Raw genomic sequence first — 16,551 nt, 5'->3', positions numbered from 1 at the left:
TGAAAACCCCTCTGACAGATGTTCCCAACAGACCCTCACTCTCCGCTTGGGCCAGCCAAGTCTGTCCAGCTTTCTCCACCGCCAGCAGATCCAACTCACCACCAGGTGTTGATCAGTTGACAGCTTAGCCCCTCTCTTCACCCGGGTGTCCAAGACATACGGCAGAAGGTCAGATGACATGACCACAAAGTCAATTATGCTCTCCGGCCTAGGGTGTCCTAGTGCCATGTGCACTGATGGACACCCTTATGCTTGAACATGGTGTTTTTTATGGACAAACTGTGACTAGCACAGAAGTCCAATAACAGAGCACCGCTTGGGTTCAGATCGGGGAGGCCGTTCGTGTTAGTGGATCTGAGAGTGCAGGTGGTGGACCGTAGGGTCATGAGTTCTTGGAGGTATGTGGGTGCAAGTCCATGGATGCATTTATAGGTGAGTAGCAAGATTTTATAATTGATCCGGGATGAAACAGGGAGCCAGTGCAGTGATTTAAGGATGGAGTGATGTGCTTGTATTTACGGGCTCTCATCAGGACCCTGGCAGCGCTGTTTTGATGTACTGCAGCTTCTGGATGGTTTTGCCAGGTATCCCGATGAACAGCCCGTTACAGTAGTCCAACCTTGTAAAGACGGATGCATGGACCAGTTGTTCTGCTGCTGGGAGGGAGAGAGTGGGACAGAGTTTTGAAATATTGCGGAGATGGTGGAATGAGGTTTTGCACAGATGTTTTATGTGTTCGTTAAAGGTCAGATGGGGGTCAAACCGAACTCCCAGGTTTGTTGCTGAGGAGGAGAGAGGAATGATCTGTCCGTCAAAGGTAAGCTGGGATATGGGTGAGGAGTGAACCTGATGTGGGGTACCAATGAGGAGTGCTTCCGTTTTATTGCTGTTTAGCTGAAGACAGTTATTCATCCATGCCTTGATTTCCTCAAGGCAGGAAGTGAGGGATGATACAGCTGTGGAGGAGTTAGGGGCAGTTTTGATGTATAGTTGTGTGTCATCAGCATAACAATGGAAGGAGAGTCCGTGTTTGCTGATGACTTGACCGAGGGGAAGCATGTAGATGGAGAATAGGATGGGGGCAAGGACTGACCCCTGGGGAACGCCACAGGTGACACGGAGCTTCCTGGACTCACATCCTCCAAGCGAGACATGTTCTGTCCTATCTTTCAGATAGGACTTAAACCACTTCAGTGCGTGGTCTGTCAGTTGGACGATGGGGCCCTGGTAATGCCAGACTGGGCAATGTAGTTTTCCTTGCTTTTGTATCTATCATTGGGGGCCGTGGAACCGCTCTTGGTCTGACCCGTCACCTAGAACCTGTTTGCCTTGGGAGACCCTAGCAGGTATTCACACAGGTACAATGATTCACCAGACTTTTGAAGCTATGCTACAGCGGTGGAATATTAAGAAGAAAATGGTGCATGTTGTCTTACGAGATAATGCCTGCAATATGGAAAAGGCAATGAATGAGGGCGGTGTTGCAAGCCTGGGCTGCATGGCCCACTCTTTACATCCTGCAGTGAATGAGGCTGTGTTAAGTCAAAGAGCTGTGTCTGACTGTGTTGCCATTGGGCGCAAGATTGTTGGACACTTTAGACAGTCTCAAGTAGCGTCCTCTGCCCTGAGGGGCAAGAGCGGCTGCAGCTGCCATAAACACGATTCCAACAAGACATAGCTACGCGATCGAATAGCACATTTCACATGCTCAAGAGTCAAGTGGCGCAGAAGCAAGTTGTTGCAGCATATGCAGTTGAAGAAAATTTGCTTGCCAAGCAGCCCTGGTAAACCAGCACGAGTCATCCCTGCTTCAGGTAATGGAGCACCTGCAGCAGCTCACCCAGCATTACCCAAGTGAGCGAACAACTGGCAGCCATGAAGGGCCAGCTCATCCCACCATCCACCTCCTCCTCACACCACCCTGATGCCGACCCAGTACCTGCCAGTTATTCAGAAGATTTAGGGACATGCGCACAGTTCTTCCACCAAGCACCTATTCCACTCACCAAACCAAGGTAGCTTTTGTAATGAGCGTACTCACTGGACAAGCAGCTGCCTGGTCCGTAGCTAATTCGAGCTAACACTCAGATCTCCTATGACCTATGCATAACATGCACACTGACTGGGCTACAGCCTCCATCTACAATTGGAGTTTACACTGTCATGCTCACTGCCTCCAGTCCACTGTTCCAGCATGGCCCTCCGTTCCATCCCAGTCACCAGAGAAAATGGACTTATCTAATGCCCCCACAGAGTACCACGACCTGCAGGAAGTCTCAGCTTTTACACCACCACACAAACTGAGCCTAATATCATCATACTGTTTGCAAATTGGAAACGCAAGACAGACCTTCTGAGACAAGGAAACAAGCTGAAAGAGACTCATGTCTACATAAATGTGCATCTAACGAAAAAGAACGCGGACATTGCTAGATGTGCGCATTTATTGAGAAAACAGAGAAAAATTAAATCAACAAGAGACTGTAAGTTCTGGATACGCACGAATGGCTCATCCCCGGAAGAGGAGAAATCCATGATTATTCGGGAGATTGAAGAACTGGAGAAATTCCAATGAGTCTGAATGGACAAATAGAAATATTTAAAGTGACAAGTTTGGCTCTAACATTTCAGTCTTCATTTAGGAGTATTATGGACGTCTTATCGGGAGTTTTGGGCAACAGAAATGAGTTTGGACAATGTGCGTAATGGTTGGACGACAGTGACCAGAGATTTCTCCCAAGTGAGATTGGAGCACGGAGTGGTTTGGAGTAGCAGACCTGGCGTGAGTATTGGGAGTGGGCCTACGGACTTGATATGCTATTTGCCTTGTACTGCTTTATCATCCTGCTGGAGATGCTGGACTGTGGCGACATTGTGGAGGAACAATTGAGTGGAACTTTGGACACATGAGTCCATTTTCAGTGCTTTTGATATTTTATTTGATTATGAGTAACTGTTTATTTTTTCACCAATAATGGAATGCGAAAGTGAAGAGCTAGATGTAACGATTGGAGGAAATGATATGACCACTCTGAAATCATATCTAAATTTTAATTATGAAACATTTAATTACTCTGGAAAAAGAAAACACAACATGGACTGGGACTGATCCAGAAACAATTTTTTCCATACAATGCACAACGAATATAGGTATTACACAGAACAGCAATTCAGCGTAAAGGTTAAAATGGTATGTGTATTCTCCATCATACATATAAATAGCAAAAGCCTAATTAAAAATTTCTCAAAGGTCTATGACTTCCTGAGGATATTGAAAACTACGTTTAGTGCTGTAGCTGTTTCAGAAACTTGGCTGACTGATGAAATAGTAAAAGATTATGAATTGCAGGGGTATCAGATGTTTTATGTTAATAGGAGGAAAAAAGGGGTGGGGGTGTGGCCTTATATGTTGATGAGACCCTACGACGTAAACGAGTCAAAAACATGTCTAAAGAGATAGATGATAAGTTGGAATTAGTAACGGTAAAGAAATTGAGAAATTGAGATGGAGAAAGCTAAAAACATAATCATAAGTTGTGTTTACAAAGCTCCTGCATGTGGAATAGAAATTCTTAAGGAACAAATGATTGAATTGTGAAAAAATGACTATCAAGACGACTGTATTCATATTTGGGGACTTCAACATTGATTTATTAAATCCACAGGGTCAAATGGGAAACACTGATTTCATTAACACCTTGTATAGCCTTTTATAGCATTGGTTTATTGGTTGGTTTCCCAAGGATCACGAAACCAAGTAGAATTACTAGGTCCAGTGCAACTCTCATAGATAATATTTACTCTAACATCATAGATGCAACTGTAGGGGGGTTGTAGGGGGAATATTGTTCATTGGCTGGACTTAAGTTTGCTACCCTTCTCCGCGTTTTTCTTCTACTTTCCCTGGATCTCCTTCCTCCTCCTGAAGGCACTTCTGAATGAGAAGAAGAGGGCTTTCAGGTCTGCAGACAGAGAGGAGCAGAGAAGAGTGCAGCACGGACTCCGAGATATGCTCAGGAAATGTAAGAACAACTACAGGAGCAAGCTGGAAGCCAAACTCCAACAGAACAGTGTGAGAGATGTGTGGACGGGAATGAAGCACATCACAGGGATGAAGGGGAAGGACAGGCAGACATCAGGGAGCCTGGACAGAGCAAACCAGTTTAACCATTTTTTTTAACAGGTTTAGCTCACCTCCTGCCACCTCTCAGACGCCCCCTGCCTCCCACACACCCACACTGTCCCAAACGGCTAGCACCCCCCCCCCCCCCCTTCCAGGACACCAGCATTAACCACCCAACGGTGACTCCAGGCCAGGTAAAGAGGCAAAAAGGCAAAGGGCAGCAGGCCCCGATGGCATCACACCTAGGACCCTGAAGACCTGTGCTAGCCAGCTGTCTCCTGTACTGGAACATATGCTGTGGAAAACGTCCTGCCTGGTTCCAGTCCCCAAGAAGCCGAGGCCATCTGACCCAGCTGACTACAGACCAGTCGCCCTCACATCCCATGTGATGAAAGTCCTGGAGAGATTGGTCCTAGCCCAGCTGAGTCCACAGGTGAAGACATTCCTGGACCCCCTGCAGTTTGCCTATCAGCCCCATTTAGGAGTCGATGACGCTGTCATTTACCTGCTGCAACGAGCCCATATGCATCTTGATGGTGGAGGAGGCACTGTACGGATCACATTCTTTTATTACTCCAGTGCCTTCAACACCATTCAACCTCTGCTATTGGGTGAGGAGCTGCGGGGGATGGGTGTTAACGATGCAGTGATCTCCTGGGTTACTGACTACTTGACAGGCCGGCCACAGTTTGTCCGTCTGGGCAGCGGGCTGTCTGATGTGGTGGTCAGTCATACAGGAGCTCCACAGGGGACTGTGCTTTCTCCCTTCATCTTCACCTTATACACCACTGACTCTAAGTACAACTCTGAGTCATGTCACCTGCAGAAGTTCTCTGATGACTCAGCTGTTGTCGGGTGTATAAGAGAGGGAGAGGAGGGGGAGTGCAGGACACTGATAGACAACTTTGTTGAGTGGTCCGTACAAAACCACCTCAGGCTGAACATCAGCAAGACCAGAGAGATGGTGATCGACTTCAGGAGGAAGAAGACGCCTTCACAGCCACTACGGATCAGAGGGGAGGTGGTGGAGGAGGTGGAGGACTACAAATACCTTGGAGTGGTGATCGACAACAGACTGGACTGGAAATCCAACACAGAGACTGTGTACAGGAAGGGGATGAGCAGACTCTACTTCCTGAGGAAACTGAGCTCCTTCAACGTGTGCAGCAAAATTTGGAGATCTTCTACCAGTCTGTGGTTGCCAGCGCCATCTTCTTTGCAGTTGTATGTTGGAGCAGCAGCATCAGAGCCAGCGACACCAACAGACTTGATAAGATCATCAAGTAGGCTGGCTCTGTACTTGGACTCAGACTTGAGTCTTTTGAGACTGTGGTGGAGAGGAGGACGCTGAATAAACTGTTATCCATCATGGACAATGATCAGCACCCTCTCCATCACACAGTGGACAGACGGCGGAGCACCTTCTCCCACAGGCTGCTACAGCTCCGCTGTCGGAGGGACAGATACAGGAAATCTTTCCTGCCACATGCCATTGCACTGTACAATAACAGCAAAAAAAAAAAAAAAATCTCTTTGTACAATACTTCTTATCACTACTGTTTGCTACTTTTGATATTTTATTATTATGTATATAATGTTTCACTGCTTGATATTTTATTATGTATAGTTTGTTCTTTATAGTCCTATTTCACAAATTTTCACTTTTTTCACTGTGTGTATGCTTACAGTCACGGTACACTTTACTTAAAAGAAAATAAAATCCAGGACTAAAATAAAAGATCAATGTATCTCTGTAAGGGGTGTGAATCTATGGAATGGTCTTGACGATGATTTGAAAATGTGCCGGTCAATCTTTGAATTCAAACGCTTGCTTAAATGTAAGATATTTGAAAAATATGAAATATACATGATGTTATTGATACCATAATGCAGGCATGTCCAAACTATTCCATAAAGGGCCGTGTGGCTGCAGGTTTTCGTTCCAACCAAGGAGGAGCACACCAGGCCAACCAATCAACATCAAGGGATCCCTTAGTTATCAGCTGAACACTGAGATCAGCTGATTAATTGATTCCAGCCTGGTGTGCTCCTCCTTGGTTGGAACGAAAACCTGCAGCCACATGGCCCTTTATGGAATAGTTTGTACACGGCTGCCATAATGGAATCATTATTGGGATTTTTTGGTTATTTGATTTGAATTACTTGATCTGAATAAGCTGATTAGGTAAGAAGGGTAGGCGGAAAAAAGCGTTGCGAAAAATGCCTTTTCAGTTTGGTTATTTGTCATCATAATTGTATTTTCTGGTAAACTGCACACTAGGGCTGCACGATATTGGAAAAATAGGCGATACACGATAACTTGACTGAATACCTCGATATCGATATTACTCACGATATTTGTGTTACAAATAAAACAAATGATTATTCCCTTCAGTTTTTAGAAATACTGAAATGTAAATAAGACTCACAAAGTCCCTCGCTGTGCAATGCTGGTGATAAGCCAGTATGTGCCATTTGCTCTTACTGTACCTATCCCAATGGCCAGTAAGCCAAATACAGGTGTAAAAAATGTGGACTGGGTCTGTGTGCTCTGCTAGACCTTGCTGTGAAAGGCTTCCACATATTGACAAATTACACACTGTGTCTAAAAACAACTGAAAGCAATGTTTTATTTCCAACATTATTTTATTAGGAAAAAACATGGCTACACCTGCTTTGTGTCCATCAATCATTGGTAACAAAACCAAAGTTGAAATAATCAAATACTCTACTACCTGAAACATTCAAATGGTAATGAATTTAGACAAAAGCCTTTGGCTGCAATATGTCAACTTAAACAGTCAGCTTTTTTAATAACAGTAAATTTGGTGAACCAAGAAAGATTTTGCAAAAATGAGTTCTGACTCTGAACATAAAAGTGCTTCAATAAATACATGGGGAAAATAAATAAAATATAAAATAAAAAAATAAAAAAAATGGCACACATTTATGGCTCCTTGCCAAAATGGCTAGTGCAATTAACTATCAGCCACAACACAGGTAAACTAAAGTACACATGTTGGAGAACAAACATTGAGATGACCACAGTTCAGTGCAATAAAATTGTGTGTTTGTGCATGTATGTGTTTTAAGTGTGCTGAAATGATTATATGGGGGAAAAAAAATGCACCTTCATTGTTCCTGGCCAAACTATCTGACATAACACAGGTACTATGTGTTGGTGTTCTCACAAAATGCATTGGCAATGCAATGCAGTGCAATAAAAGTGTGTGTGTGTGTGTGTGTACATGCCTGTGTGGATGCTTTTAGGGCAGATTTTTGGATAAGAAAACAAGCATGTTCACTTTGCTTGGTTTTAAGCATGTGCGTTGGCACGTCACTATATTCCCTGATGTGCTAAAAAGCCGCTCTGAAGGTGAACTGCTTGCAGGAATACAGAGATACTTTCTGGCTAGTTTACTCAGCTGTGGGTAATGGACAGTGTGCAGTCTCCACCAGGCCAGAGGGTCTGCTTCACCGTCAATGGTAGGAGACAGCAAGTAGCTGTTTAGCTCAGCCTCCATGGCTTGCTGCAGTTGTGCAGCAGATGAAACTGGGATTGGGGCCATCTTGAAGAAACTGCCCAGGGTTTTTCTTGCCGTCTTTGCAGGGGTGCAAGCCGGCTGATCTTCACACTGGGCCCCAGACAGATGTCTTTCCTACAGTACAAAAAATGATAGAAAAAAATGACAACACACATTTCCCCCTGCCCACATTTATACTAGTCCCACATCATATTTTACATCATCTAAGATATAAAAAAAGAATATAACAATCCCCTTGGATGCTGTTTCCTTCATCTCTGACAGAACTCTTGCCTTGATGCCTGCAACCTTGTCGCCCTGGATGTAGGTGGCTTTGAATCGGGGGTCCATAAAGGATGCCATATCCAGTAGCTCCTGTGTTGCAGGGTCATCATATTTACAGTTCATGTAGTTCAGGATTTTGAGTTTGATTGATCTTGTGATCTCTGAGTCTTCTTGCTTCTCGGCCAGCACTGAGGTCTTCATCAAATTAAGGACTGGTTTTACACACGACATGCTTACATAACTCTCTCCAGAAAGGGCATCGGTAAATTCTTGAAGCGGCTGTAAGGCCTGGTTAACAGACTCAAGGGCATCCAGGTCCTGCCAGGTGGGGATCAAATTCCTGGACTTTCTCTCTCCTGCAAGGACGTCAGATTAAGCCCGCTGCTGCTCCAGGACTCTCTCAATCATCTTTTGTCTCGACCCCCATCTTGTTGGGCATTCAGTGACAAGTTGGTGTTCTGGGAGGTTATGCTCCTGCTGAGCCTTTTGCAGGGCGGTTTTCTCCTTCCAGCTATGTGAGAAGTGCCCCACCAACTTCTTGCACACTCCAATGGCCCTTGCAATGCGGCTCTCATCTTTTAGTGCGTTCTCTAAAAAGTAAACAGAAGAAAAAACACAGGGGACATGAAAAATTTTATCAGAAACAATGCCCGACAATACATTATTCTCTACAATGTAAAATCGCTGAGGGTTAACATTTTGAGTGCAAAAAACTCAATACTGTTTTTTTTGTTTGTTTTTTTAGCTGTTCCTATTTAAATAATAAAGTTCTTATCACCGCACCTTATGTGCCTTTTTTAACCACTACACGGGAGTTAATTATTATAGCATTGTGTCACGTCAGTACCGTTGATTTGCCACTAGGTAGCAGTCGGTTCGCTCAGAGGACAAAGCTGTATATAAAAATCTTAATCAAAGGCACTGTCTGAGGAAAGTCGTTTACGGCTCTGGTCTGACATGCACTCTGAGCTCTGGGCGTGCAAAGCAAATAGTGATAGGCTCCAACAGCGCATATTTCATTTAAAAACGGCACGTCTCAATTTCTAAAAGCAATGCTTTTTTTTTTTGTTAAAACTACCAACAGTTTGACTTCGGGTTTCCCAAGTACAGGGCCATGTAGAAAATAAACGTTTCAGACCCACGCAGACATATCGCATTTTAAATGCAGTAGGCCTACTACTCGTCAAGATTGCGTGCACTTCGTGTCAAATTAAACTTCTATAAACTATACTCCAAAACGCGAGGCAGAATTAGACCTAGTATTAAAACTGATAACGATTATACAACTGACAACATGCAATTCATACACTTAATTTAATCCTTACGGGGAAATAATGGATCATAACTCCCCTTACAAAATAATTATCAAAATAACAATACAGTTGCAATAATGCTGCTGAGGCTAGGCTACTTACCGATAGCGAGATGAAGCCTATGGCCAAAACACTGCAGTCTGACCCAGTTGTTCAGCTGGGTGGCCTTAACAATGTTGGCTCCATTGTCGGTTGTGATACACACTTGACGTTCTTCTTGTAGCTTCCATCCCGCTAGTACTTCATGCAGTCCATGCGCAATGTTTTCCCCCGTGTGGGACTCCGGGAAGTACACTGTCTCGAGGCATCGCGTCTTCAGCTCGAAGTCAGAACTCAAAAAATGAACGGTGAAACTCAAGTACGGTTCAGTGGTTCGACTTGACCACAAGTCCGTGGTACTCGCAAAGTATTCCACTCCACTTAACTCCAATGTAACTGATTGCCGACAGGTCTTGTACATGTCTGGAATTGCGGTTTGAGAAAAATAATTCCGTGAGGGAATTTTGTACCGTCCATCCAGTATTCTAACCATGTCCACAAACCCACTGCCGCTAACAGCACTCATTGGCATCATGTCTTTGGCCAAGAATCTTGCTATTCCTGCCGTTATGGCTTTGTGGCGTTTGGACTGTGTTTCATATGGCATTATACTAGCAAAGCTCTGCTGAATTGTAGTCACATTCGTAATTTTGGATGTTGAAGGACTTTTCTCCACATTGCTAACTTTGCTGCTGGCGCTAGCTTGAGCCTCTTCGTGTAGCTGTTTGTGGTGGTGCTGAAGGTGCCTGAAGAGGTTGGTGGTGTTGCCACCGGTAGTTGCAACAGCGACTTTGCATGCCTTACACCGTACCTCGGTTTGCTTCACGTCTTCCCTTCTGAAACCAAAGTACCTCCAAATTACGGAGGCAAATCTTTTTTTTTAATCAGTTCACACGTTTGCTCCGACTCCGAACACTCACCGCCACCTTCAGCCATCACGCCTACGCTCTCTCTCTCTCCGCAACAAAGGGGTGGGCTTCTCCCCGCCAGAGGAGTTCAGCCTCTGTTCCACGCAACAAGTTGACGTTAATACGATTGGACGCCAGTCGCGCCACACAAAATGTGAAATTAACGTTTTTTTTAATATCGAATTTTAAGAATTATTTTCGGTACATGTATCGTAAGCCATGATATCGCGAGAGACGAGACTTTTTCGATGTATCGTGCAGCCTTACTGCATACCTTAAATGACCTGACTGAAATAAAGTTTCATTCATTCATTCCTTCAACTGTGTGGTGGGGGCGGTCCGGTGGCAAGTGGAGCAGGAGATTCACAATGCCCTCCAGGGCCCGCTGGTGCCAAGGCGACCCTGAAACAATTGCCACTCCCCCTGTGTGCCACCCCTTTGACAAATTTTTGAGGGTGTCACTGAGTAGAGCCACTGCACCTGCACCTTCTGTGTACTTAACATTTAAGTGCACACACGCTTAACTAAATGGTCAGTCATTTGCATTCAGTATATACATTTTAGTATATTGGTACATTTCATTGGTAAATTTTACTGTCTATTGTTTATATACATTTTAGTATATTTCAGCTGCTGTCGGTTCATTTCACTGGTATATTTTATTATGTTGGTACATTTCACTGGTATATTTTATTGTTTGTTGTTTAGTATATTTTTAATTGCATTTACAAATATTTTTACTGCATGTTGGTTTATTTTATTCTAGTATCTTAATTTTATTTTCGAATTATTAATTCCTGTGCTATATTGATCCACCATTGTTCACCTCACACAAAAACAAGGTGCTCTGTCTCACACTTGCATCACAAAACAGTCTGGCATGGCATGCTACTGTGGTAATTTCTTTAAAGCACAGACCATTTGGTCTGGTATGGCCATGGAAAAAAGAATGTTTCCGCCCGGTTTCGAACCGGGGACCTTTCGCGTGTTAGGCGAACGTGATAACCACTACACTACGGAAACCTTGAGGCCTAACTCCAAAAGGAGTTAATACAAAGTGTCCACACACGACTAGTTCTCTCTTTCACACTCACGGAGAAACAAAACACGTCTAGCATATGATAAGAATCGCAGTAAGACATCACAGCTTTAACTGAAATTAAAAACGATGAAGCAGGCACTCTACAGCTGCAGACGACATCACGTTATGCATGCTGTTGAAACAAGCGTTGGTGGTATAGTGGTTAGCATAGCTGCCTTCCAAGCAGTTGACCCGGGTTCGATTCCCGGCCAACGCATCCATTTAACCTTTTCTGTTTATTTATTGTAACTCATACTGAACGGCAATCTTTTATCGTTAAAGTACACATTACTGCAGCATATTTCTGAAGCTAAAATGACACTTTCACAGCAGAAGTAATTCAACAGTACTCAGTCACAGAGATTTTAACTAAGATTAAAGAGGAACTCAATAAAAACAGTTCATACATACAGCACACTGCCAACGCATACATGTGCAAACCACTCATACTAAGTACAGCTATATTGCCAGTACTAGTGACAAAGATGTACAGTGGATTACTGCAATAGCAATGATAGTAGGAGCACTATCAGTACGATTATTATAAATATTACTAACGTTGCTATTATTGCTACTACGGTAGCAGCAGTAGTAACACTAATAACAGTAGCAGCATTAGCAGAAGCAGTAAAAGTAGAAGCAGTAACAATGGCACTAGTAGCCCAACAGTAGTAGAATAATATCACTTATGTTTACAGTAATAGTGTCATGAAAAGAATTAGCACCAAACTACTACAGCTATCATTGGTACTACTTCAGTAACAGCTATAGTAGCAGTAATATGCCATGTTTTTCACTTCACTTCATTTTTTTTCAACTGCAGCCATTACCCACACCAGGGGTGGGCAAACTTTTTCACTTGTGGGCCACAAAGGGTTCTAAAATTTGACTGGGGGGCCGGACCAGGAGCAGATGGATGGAGTGTTTTGGTAATCCACCTCATAAGAGAAAATAAAATATCATGAGATATGTAGAACACATGTGCTTTAATTTCAATTGAAAATGAACAAAAGCATTACAACTAAATATCTGTCTTTGAAGTCCCACAGAACTGAGCTATTTATTGAAATGACTCTTTTTATTATTTTAAAGCACTGAAAGTTGTGTTATCCTTAAGGATATTATCATCATCAGTCTCCTCCTGACTGTCTTCATTTAAAAAACGGTAGGAGATGCAGGTCTACTTGTCCTCTCCTTCTATTCAATCATCCCTAATCCCAAAACTCAACAACGAGCAGCGCGAGGACGGAACAGTGACAACGCGCCAGTATGTGGAGCGCGTTATATTTGATCGCGCTGCATTTGCGCACTTGGTTTTGAGAACGTACGTGCACCTGAGCACCACATATGTGCATCCCTTAACAGACAGAACAAATTAGTTTCAAATGCATTTTTTACATAACACAACGGAGAAACGTACTTTTAATTTCAGTGGGAACAGTGTTGTTGGTCTCCCTTTTTATCCAGCGCATCAAAGTCTGGAGTCAGTTTTCTTGCTGTATCATAGTCTTTAAACACCGCCTGATCGGTGTTCAGTCAAAAATATTTAGTTGTCCACTCCTTATTAAAAACTGGACATCCTTAGCTCCGCTCATCTTTACAGAAGGGCTGAGGGTCGAAGAGTAAACCGCAAACGTGGAGTAATACGCTTCACCTCAACAAAGCTCAATGTATCTAGAGTGCGCCATCTATTGGGAAAAAGCCAGAATTGCAGGGAAAATAAAACATTAACAAGGTTTATTGATATAATTTGTTCAAGTTCGGCGGGCCGGATTAAATTTTGTAACGGGCCGCATATGGCCCTCGGGCCGTAGTTTGCCCATGCCTGACCCACACTCAGTATGGGCAGGACTTTTATCTGATCATCATAACAACACTTGGTGACACTGCTGTAATATCACCTTCAAGGGACACAAAGAGACAGCAATTATGTATGATAATACCTTACCTTTTTTGGGATCCTTTTATCTTACTTGCATGGAAAACTACCTCAACCAAGGTAGTAACAAAAAAGGTACCTGATACAATCCACAACTTTTGAAAATGAAAAACCCAAAAAGGGCAAGTCAAGTCAGACTATGCAGCGGGAGTACTAATATTACCAGTATTACTAAAAGTTTGAACATAACCAGTGGCTGTTTTACCAATTGCCTTTAATCAATGCGGAACAACTTTCTTACGCAATCAGTTAAGCAACAAATCACAGCCTATAGCAGACTGCACTGAACCAGTGTCACAGCAAACACAACACTATTCTATTCAGCTACTTCACTATTCAACACTAAAACAACAGGAGAGTAAAACCTTGGACAACACTGAAAAATGAGATACTAAACATAAAACTTGAGGGGACCACTCACCCTTTACAATCTTGCTTTTGGATGGAGTACTCTTGGAACTCTCTGAAAGGGAGGAGAAAACATTCATATTACTGTCAGTTTCAGACAGCCTTATTCAACATTTACATTCAATCACAAATTGATTGATTCATTGTTGCTTAACAGAAACTCATTAATTAATTGCACTTGCATTAATAACCTATGTGGAAGTATCTAAAATATTTAATTTAACCTCAGTTATTCTCTTCAACTCCTTCCCAGTTTTCATCTAAATTTATTACAATCATTTTACACCGAAGAAAAAACAGGCTGGCAGTTCCTCGGTTCCAGAGGTGAAAACGTTCATATTTGAGAATACAAGTGGACTAATTGCGCCACCTTGTGGTGTTACAGAGTCTTACATTTTTTTAAAATCTCAGTTTAAATGGTCCAGTTAATTATCATCCATGCAAAATGTCTAATTCTTCCTTCTCTTCAAGTTAACAATCTGTCTTTAAGCCTGAAATTTCCTCAAAATATTACCACCACTGTTATTTATTTATTTGTGCTTTTCTAATTTAAAATTATTTCCAAAAACATTGAAATCATGTTACCAACGAAATGATGTTCATTTTCGGTTAATAAAATGTTAACTCTTTTTTGTAATCACAATGCAATATGTAATCTCTAAAATTTGAAAAATAATGACACTGAATTGACAAAGTCTCTATCTAAATTTTATTTTCGAATTATTAATTTCTGTGCTATATTGATCCACCATTGTGGGGATATGAACAGGTATAACAGACGACAGGCAAATTTATACCTGGCCTTCACTTTAGTGAACAAAATAAATAAATAAATAAATCAAAAGAGGGACATATTATCAAAGTGGGTTGTAAAACAAACAAAAAACTACACAAAGATATCAGTAAAATCTGAAATCATTTTTAACCTGTTTTCGTGCCCCTTTACCTGGATTACATTATGTCATATTCAGACTGCAGGTGGACAGCGGCCGAACTCCTAAATATTTGGTGGAATTGTAAATTGAAAGAATTCCCTTGGGGTGACGTTTGGTGACAAGTAATGTAAATTTAAATAACTCCACTTCATGTCGTAGTTATTAGAAAAACTTCTTAACACTATGGTAAACATTTTAAAACATGTCGCCGGTTAACTACGATGACGCATTAACATGTTAGCTGAGTTTTGCTAGGCTCCGCGCCCTAAACATACTACGGGATCATTAGCTAGCTAGCGTCAAGTAAGCTAACGTTACCTGCATTCTCTTTATTCACAAATTCGGCAATGTCCAAAACTCAAACTTGCGAAGAGACTTCTTAATACAGCTTGCTGTGAATTAATACAACACTGTACTGTCTAAAGCCAGTTTAGACTTCACTTCTTTCATGGTAAGCTTCGGCTGATTTCCTCGACACGCACTTATCGCTAGCAGACGCAGTTTATCCAGTTTTAGCATCTTCCCAGCCAACACATGACTTGAGGTGCGTTCAAGTACTGGCGGTTTTTCATTACTGCAATAACATTGAATCGAGCAATGTTTGTCGTCCCGCTTTTCATTTATTTATTTACTTAGTTAGTTAGTTCACTAAAGTGAAAGTCAGACCGCAGGTGGAAAGCGGCCGAACTCCTAAATATTTGATGGAATTGGAAGTTGAAAAAATTCCCTTGAGGTGACGTTTGGTGACAAGTAATGTAAATTTAAATAACTCCACTTCATTTCGTAGTTATTAGTAAAACCTCTTAGCACTATGGTAAACATTTTAAAACATGTCGCCGGTTAACTACGATGACGCATTAACATGTTAGCTGAGTTTTGCTAGGCTCCGCGCCCTAAACATACTACGTGATCATTAGCTAACTAGCGTCAAGTAAGCTGACGTTACCTGCGTTCTCTTTGCTCCCAAATCCGGCACTGTCCAAAACTCAAACTTGCGAAGAGACTTCTTAACACAGCTTGCTGCGAATCAATACAACACTACGTCTACCGTCTAGAGCCAGTTTAAACTTAGTTATTCACTTCTTTAATGGTAAGCTTCGGCTGATTTCCTCGACACGCACTTACCGCTAGCTGACGCAGTTTGTCGGTTCTAGCATCTTCCCAGCCAACACATGACTTGAGGTCCATTCAAGTACTGGCGGTTTTTCATTACTGCAATAACATTGAATCGAGCAATGTTTGTCGTCCCGCTTTTCATTTATTTATTTACTTAGTTAGTTAGTTCACTAAAGTGAAAGTCAGACCGCAGGTGGAAAGCGGCCGAACTCCTAAATATTTGATGGAATTGGAAGTTGAAAAAATTCCCTTGAGATGACGTTTGGTGACAAGTAATGTAAATTTAAATAACTCCACTTCATTTCGTAGTTATTAGTAAAACCTCTTAGCACTATGGTAAACATTTTAAAACATGTCGCCGGTTAACTACGATGACGCATTAACATGTTAGCTGAGTTTTGCTAGGCTCCGCGCCCTAAACATACTACGTGATCATTAGCTAACTAGCGTCAAGTAAGCTGACGTTACCTGCGTTCTCTTTGCTCCCAAATCCGGCACTGTCCAAAACTCAAACTTGCGAAGAGACTTCTTAACACAGCTTGCTGCGAATCAATACAACACTACGTCTACCGTCTAGAGCCAGTTTAAACTTAGTTATTCACTTCTTTAATGGTAAGCTTCGGCTGATTTCCTCGACACGCACTTACCGCTAGCTGACGCAGTTTGTCGGTTCTAGCATCTTCCCAGCCAACACATGACTTGAGGTGCATTCAAGTACTGGCGGTTTTTCATTACTGCAATAACATTGAATCGAGCAATGTTTGTCGTCCCGCTTTTCATTTATTTATTTACTTAGTTAGTTAGTTCACTAAAGTGAAAGTCAGACCGCAGGTGGAAAGCGGCCGAACTCCTAAATATTTGATGGAATTGGAAGTTGAAA

At 42.4% G+C, this 16,551-nt stretch overlaps 2 non-coding genes across 2 annotated transcripts; one reads left to right on the top strand and one right to left on the bottom strand.

Annotated features, from left to right (window-relative positions):
- Positions 1-11,142: 11,142 nt before the first annotated feature.
- trnav-aac lies at positions 11,143-11,215 on the bottom strand. Its single transcript has one exon. It is a non-coding gene; the product is annotated as a tRNA-Val (tRNA).
- Positions 11,216-11,418: 203 nt separating this feature from the next.
- trnag-ucc lies at positions 11,419-11,490 on the top strand. The gene has a single exon. It is a non-coding gene; the product is annotated as a tRNA-Gly (tRNA).
- The last annotated feature ends 5,061 nt before the right edge of the window (positions 11,491-16,551 follow it).

Source organism: Chelmon rostratus, chromosome 12, assembly GCF_017976325.1.
Source record: "Chelmon rostratus isolate fCheRos1 chromosome 12, fCheRos1.pri, whole genome shotgun sequence".
Lineage (NCBI taxonomy): Eukaryota > Metazoa > Chordata > Actinopteri > Chaetodontiformes > Chaetodontidae > Chelmon > Chelmon rostratus.
Note: the sequence above shows the minus strand (reverse complement) of the source record. Positions and strands in the feature narration are given on the sequence as shown.